At 47.7% G+C, this 6,645-nt stretch overlaps 1 pseudogene; it reads right to left on the bottom strand.

Moving 5' to 3' along the window:
• Positions 1-181: 181 nt before the first annotated feature.
• On the bottom strand, positions 182-6,266 carry LOC120845304 (annotated as a pseudogene).
• Between the last annotated feature and the right edge of the window lie 379 nt (positions 6,267-6,645).

The raw sequence follows: 6,645 nt of genomic DNA, 5'->3' as shown, positions 1-6,645 counted from the left end.
CGGGGACAGGACATCTTTCATTTAGCAAAAAACACAGAATGGCACAACGATAAAACCGCCCCCCAAAGGTTTCAACGTTCTCAAAAAAGGAAAGGAGATAATTGTTATAATGTATAATTGTTAGGACGGGGACAGTGTCCTTTCCCCGTCCTCACTGTTTTTATACTTTCAAGTTTTGTATTTAACACAGACTTTGGCGCCTCTGCACAGCTGGGAAGTAGTGCCTAAAAAAAACACTCTAATTTCGGCACAACTTTCTTCAGGAAGGAGTCATTCCTTCTCACTTCTACACATTCTGACCCCTTTGGCGAATACTCATAAAAGTCGCATATCCTCACACCTAAGACATACATGCTTATTTGTACTTGTGTGTAGTATACATGACTTTCCTGTAGTCGTAGCTTTTCTCCTTTGTAGTAGAGATAGTCCACATTGATATCCTTACTATGGGAAGGAGCTGAGCTAGTTGGTTGGACGTTTTGGAGGTTGATATCCCTGTTGACTACAGGCTTGGCCTCGCATCTGGAAGGGCATTTTATCTCTAGGAGTCGGATCTCCCCGTCTTCTTCTACCAAGCCGTCAGGGCTGTAGCACAGCCATGGCTGTGGGGCACAGACAAGTCCTACTTGGATAACCTTGTGTTTCTCCAACGACTCGTACTCCCTCCGGGCTTCAGGTTCTTTTTCAATGCCATAAGCACATGCAGCACTCTTGAACGACCGCGGTGTTGCAAGGTCTTTCGCCAGGGTTTCAAAGTCTGCAGTTCGTATTTTGATTCGGTGAGCCTTGGAGCTGGCAGAAATTCTTGCTGCCCTCTCATGGTGCCACTGTGGGCAAGCACTCTGCAGCATCGTGTACTTTGCAATGTCCTTGCACTCATCTTGGCTCACCATAACCTGAAGAAGGATATCGTCGCATACCTCTTCGCATGAAATGTTTTGTGCTCCAAATATTACGTCGGGTCCAAGTTGTTGTAAAAGCTTGTCGAGACCTGCGAGGTTCTCCTTCACTTGCGCTTCTTGCCGAAGCATAATGCCCAGAGGGCAGTTCGAGTCAACGATCGAAGCTGGTACTGGTTGTCCCCGCAGTTTGCCATCTGGTAGTTTCGGAGTGTACATCTCGGAAAACGGAACACCCTTGTTGTAGATGCCCAGCTGCTTGGCTGATGGCCTCTTCCACACGTTCGTGATGGACGTCTTTGTCGACGTGTCCTCCTTGTTCACGTATGCCACAACTGCTGCTGCATGCTTGCACTGGCCGCATGTGCCACCTCTACAGGTGCAGTGAGCTTCCACGATTCTCCTGCTGTTGTCCAGCTAATGACAAAAGGAAACCATAGATGTAACACTACTCAATGGCCAGTCAAATTCATTGAACATTGTCATTATGAAGATTATCAGCCCTACACCTTACCCTCTCAACCACAGCAACAAAAAAACATTTTCACTAAATATACGTCAGAAGTGCGCAGGAATTTATTTTAGTTAGGACGACCAACGTGGAATGAGATGAGTGAGACAACTGTACTACAAATGCAGGCACATTTATCCCGTTAATGTCCCCCCCCTCGCGAAAACAGTTTGAGGAGACCGTTTCTGCTACTGGTCGGACGCTCGATCCTATTTCAGCCAGCGGTGAATGATCCCTCTTTTATATTAAAGGCGAGAACGCATTTTGCAATGAGCTTGGGTCTAGGGATTGGTAGCAGTGACAGAAATGGTTTCCAAAAATCACCCCCAAAGTCTCACAGGCGCTGCCGAAATTTCCTGAACGAATAAAGGTTGGAGGCTTTTGTAACCGTAGCAGTCGTTCACGAAATTTTTGTTATCGCGGCTCTCTGGGTGCTCAATACAATCGAGCTAGCTACGACAAAGAGATGGCGTGTAAACAAACTACTTCCAGAAAAGATAAAGGCAGGATAAGCGAAGAGAGAGATCGTTACACAGAGCAACGAAGTGAAGGGAAACATTGCGCAAACTCGACGCCGTGCGAATTGCCATAATCGGAAGCAGTAAACACAGCATCGCTACGATCTAATCTAGGCGATCGGCAACCCCGGATAACTCCAAGATTCTGAGGGATGGACGGTTAGTAAATACGCACAAAGTACTTTCTGAGCACTGAATAACGGCAACTTACTTTGATTGTTATGGAGTAGGCTTCTTGGGAGACGCTTGCCTGTCGCACACACCTCGCATTCAGGACCGACGACGCAGTCGATACTCTCTCGTTTACATCGAAGACATGTCCACTTTCATGCAGTTTTTCGCCCTTCTTTGTAGTGGAATCGCGAAATAGGGAGTCAGCTAGGATGTCTCTAAAACCGCCCCGAAAAACCAAGCCTCCGACGGCGGAAGCTTGCGTCGCCATAGCTTCCAGGTGTACGAAGCCGTCTGCAGGCTGCCGGACAACTCTCGCAATCTAGCACCGGCTCCGCCGCTAGCGGCGCCACGCGCGTTTTTCAAAGCGCCCCCTATAGTTCCCGCACGGAGTGTATTGTGGAGTGTATTGACTGCAAATGCGCCAGCGTAATTTATGGATTAGGCATTTTCTCAAACATGACACAAAGAAAAAAAAAAAAACGTCGGAATTGTCAATTTTTGTCAATGGGAATACAAACTGCTCGAACTCTTCGTTCTAAGGAAAGTAATATTTTTAGCATAGCTCATGGGCACAAACTGGTTATGCCATCATACCGCTTCATAAAAATTCACTGAAGTCCGGATCCTGCCCCGCGACCTCGTCTCCGAACGCACAAGCATTGAAGACCCGATTGTATTAGCCACGATCGCTCCAGCCTTTCGTGCCGGAAAGCTGCCAGCGTAATCTAAACTCATCGTCGATAACAACGCCGACTCAGCAAAGATTGGTCAAGAGGGAAGCGACAAGAAATGAACGGCCATCAAAAATATCGCGCATGCGCTATCAGTTCCATAATTCAGCTGTTATATAACTGTACTCTGTCTCACTAAACCCGCGCAATACAGCCAAAGTTACAGCCGTCGGAAGCGAATCAGAAGATCGAACATCGTTTGCTTTTTGCTCATGTGAGCGGACACCGCCTACGCGGATTTATGCGCCGCAGAGTGATCGTGGAGAGTGCCGTTTGATTTTCTGGTTGGCATACGAGGCTGTAGCTTTGGCGTCACTGCACGGTTTTAGTCATACAGAGCATACACCTTTCCATCGCTTATCACCCGGGCGAAAAATGTCGAGTCACTGGGCTGTGGACGCAGGCGCAGCGTACGATATTTCGCAAAGGGAGCTGTTGCGCGTGCTCAGAAGGCGTTCCATAGCCCAGCAAAGAAAAATGGCAGCTCACAGACGGCGTTTATTGGAAAGGTCTATAGATAGCGCATCGAGCAAACACCACCTAGGTTCTAATCAAATCTAATCAAAGCCTGTTAACTGTCCCCTCTTTGTTAATGGAAGTCACCACACTCCGACGTTATCAATTTAGCGACTGAGCCCGACCCTGACATCCGCTCAGTGACTGGGCACGACTCCCAACCTAGCCATGCACAACGCTGAGCACTCCTGTTCAATCTGTGCGTTAGCCCGGTTGTAGTGTGATGGTGTCAAATTTCAAATGTGCAAGCCCTGGTGTTTCTATGCGCGTACCATCCATTAAGGGTGCGGTCCCACCGCGGCCATCTTGAAAGGCAAGATTTATTAAAATCAACATATAGACAATGAATCAAAAGTTGCTACGCAAACATCTTTCCACTGTTCTTGGGCATTTGAGGAAGCAATGTAATAGTCATAGCTAGATTATTTAATTAGATAATTAGCGACAAATTATTGCTACGGTGTTCAAAGTTTCCTCCTCTAATATTAACGTTAGGAGGGCGATAATTTTACATCGTGTAGTCAACGCGTCAATAAGGATGGCTATAGAGAGTGTTCTCGAAATTTTTGAATGAAAGTGTGTTTTAGAAAATAAAACATTTGTTCCACGAAACTTTTGATTTTTTAAAACACACATTAAATAAAAAATTTCGAAAACGCTCTATAGCATTCTTCACTGTTGCGTTGACTACACGGTGTAAGATTGTCGCCCTCCTAACGTTAATATTAGAGGAGGAAACTTTGAACTCCGTAGCAATAATTAGTCGCTAATTATCTAATTAAACAATCTAGCTATGACTATTACGTTGCTTCCCCAAATGCCCAAGAACAGTGGAAAGATGTTTGCGTAGCAACTTTTGATTCATTGTTTACACGTTTCTTTTAATAAATTAAAAAACTGTTCTCTTGCCTTTCAAGATGCCCGCGGCGGGACCGCAGCCTTAAGGCCACGCACTTTGGCTTGGTCTTTATCATATCGCGCTTCGTCTTCGACGACGACGTCGACGTCGTCGAAGACGTCTTGAACGTCAAAGAAGTCGTGGACGTTGCCCAAGATGTCTTGAACGTCGGCGGATTCGACGTCGACGATGTTGTCAACGTTCAAGTCGTCGACGACGTTGTCGTCCTGAACTTGTCCTCGACGTCCTCGGCGTTGGCAACGTTTTCGACGTTCAAGGCGTCTACGATGTCGAAGATGTCTTAGATGCTCAAGTCGTTCACGACGTCCTCGGCGTTCACGACGTCTTCGATGTCGTCGGCTTGAACGTCGGAGTCGTCAAATTTGACAACATCGTGGACACCTTGAACGTCGAAGACGTCGCCGACGTCCTGAACGTAAAGGTCGTATTCACATTGAAGACGTCAACGACGTCTTGGACATCGACAATGTCTTCAACGTTCACGTCGTTGTCGTCGTCGTTGTTGTCGTGGACGTAATTGTCTTTGATGTTCAAGACGTCCACGACGTCCTCGACGTTCAAGACGTCCAGGACGTTGACGTCGAGGACGAGGCTACGACGGCGTTGAAGCCGTCATCGGCGTTATGGGCGACGTAGAATTTGCCTATACATACAAAGCGAAAGCGAAACGGGACGTAAAGGCACTGAGTAGGGTGGCGCCCGCCGCGTGGATCATGAGAGAGTGTCAACAGAGCCGGCTTGCTAGAACAAGCGTCTTACATAAGACTGTCTCAAAGAAGCACTGCCAACGCAAGGAGCACGAGTGGGATGGCATATGGAGTCGAGTCTCAAGCGCTCGCGCACCCTAGGCATGGTAGTCTTCCTTTCACGCAGTCATCTAAGGCTTTGCTTCTAGCAAGCCGGCTCAGAAGACGCCATTTATTTATTTATTTTACCCTCAGGGCCGAAGCATTCTAAAGAGGAGGAGTCTTACAAAAACATTATATAAAAATAAAAGCAAGCACATGTTGCATAGCAACCAGGGGCATTATAACTTAGCGCAGACGCCAGCTACAAAAACTAAAATGGGGCCAAAGCGTGCACTGACTGCGGAGGAGACGGAGGCTCGGAAGAATCGTCGGGCGGAGGAAGAACGTCTTCGATACGTGGCGAAGCATGGTTTAGAACGCGAATGCATGCTGGCTCGTAAACGCGAAGCGGGACAGCTTCGATACATGGTAGCGGTGAGACAGCAGCGGAACCGGACTGTGCCGTCTGCGGGTGCACACAAGTACGTTGAGAAACACTCCGTGCAGGACGAGTTTGGTTTGGTTTGCAGTTGTGCAATAGACTCTGATTTTGGTCGGGTGTGTCTCCGGTGTTGGAACGCCACAAGTTTACGTTGAGCGATGCGTATCCCGGTAAAAACATGTCCAACTATGTCGTGTGTTCTACTTGCAAAAGCTCGCTAAACCAGAGTAGCATTCCGGATCTGTCGCGAAGCAACGGCTTCTGGTATCCGGGCCGCCTTGCGCACGTACCCAGTTGAACGAGATTAGTGAGCGTTTGGTCTCCCCCGGATCCCATTCATGTGGATCAAACTGATTCACGGCGGACAGTTCGACAGTGTGGGGCAGATCGGCAACGTGCCCGTGGACGTGAACCAAATGGTGACCATGCAGTCTTCCGCGCAACGTTTCTAACGACGCGTCTATCGGCGTGAGCTTGAAGAAGATAAAAATTTAAAGTCTGTTCACAAGCAGGGCGTGGTGCGCAAGGCGGGACTGAAGCTCTGGTCCGACTTTTTGTGCCGCAGCTGTGCAGACGCACTCGCGAGGCCCGACTGCGTCTTACTGCGTCTTATATGTAGTATACAGTTCGTAAAGACAAACGAACAGTGTTGGTGTTTCCAATATATGTTTATAACACTTCACTAGTGTCGTGTTGCACCAAGCGCTGAACAACTTCAAAATTTGGCGTCAAAATCACCGTCCAAGCAGCGACAACCAGCGTACACATCATACAAAGCTTCGCTTTAAGACCGATTTTCCCATGGCGTGGGATCCGCATGATCTTTTTTTCAAATTGTCGTTTACTTTGTGGGAGCTTTTAGTCGCTTGTTACCTCGATATGAAGCACATCAGGATGGGGCCGTTTCTACCATGTAACGCGGGCTATCCGGCAATTCATTTTGCAAGTTATCTGCTCGCAAAAGAGTACAGCTACTACGCCTTCTGAGTTTCTGGAACTGATTGCCTTATCGAAAAAAAGAAAAACCCTTCCTTCATGCCCTCACATATCACATCCAATCGGACCAATAGCTTTCACTGGTCATACCACGACGGCTCCACCTACAACTGCATTGTCTGCTCTTTTTTCCTTGCACGACTATTTGAGA

This window comes from Ixodes scapularis, unplaced genomic scaffold, assembly GCF_016920785.2.
Source record: "Ixodes scapularis isolate PalLabHiFi unplaced genomic scaffold, ASM1692078v2 PGA_scaffold0__279_contigs__length_252992795, whole genome shotgun sequence".
In the NCBI taxonomy this organism is placed as follows: domain Eukaryota; kingdom Metazoa; phylum Arthropoda; class Arachnida; order Ixodida; family Ixodidae; genus Ixodes; species Ixodes scapularis.
The sequence above is the reverse complement of the archived record's forward strand: the minus strand, read 5'-3'. Positions and strand labels throughout refer to the sequence as shown.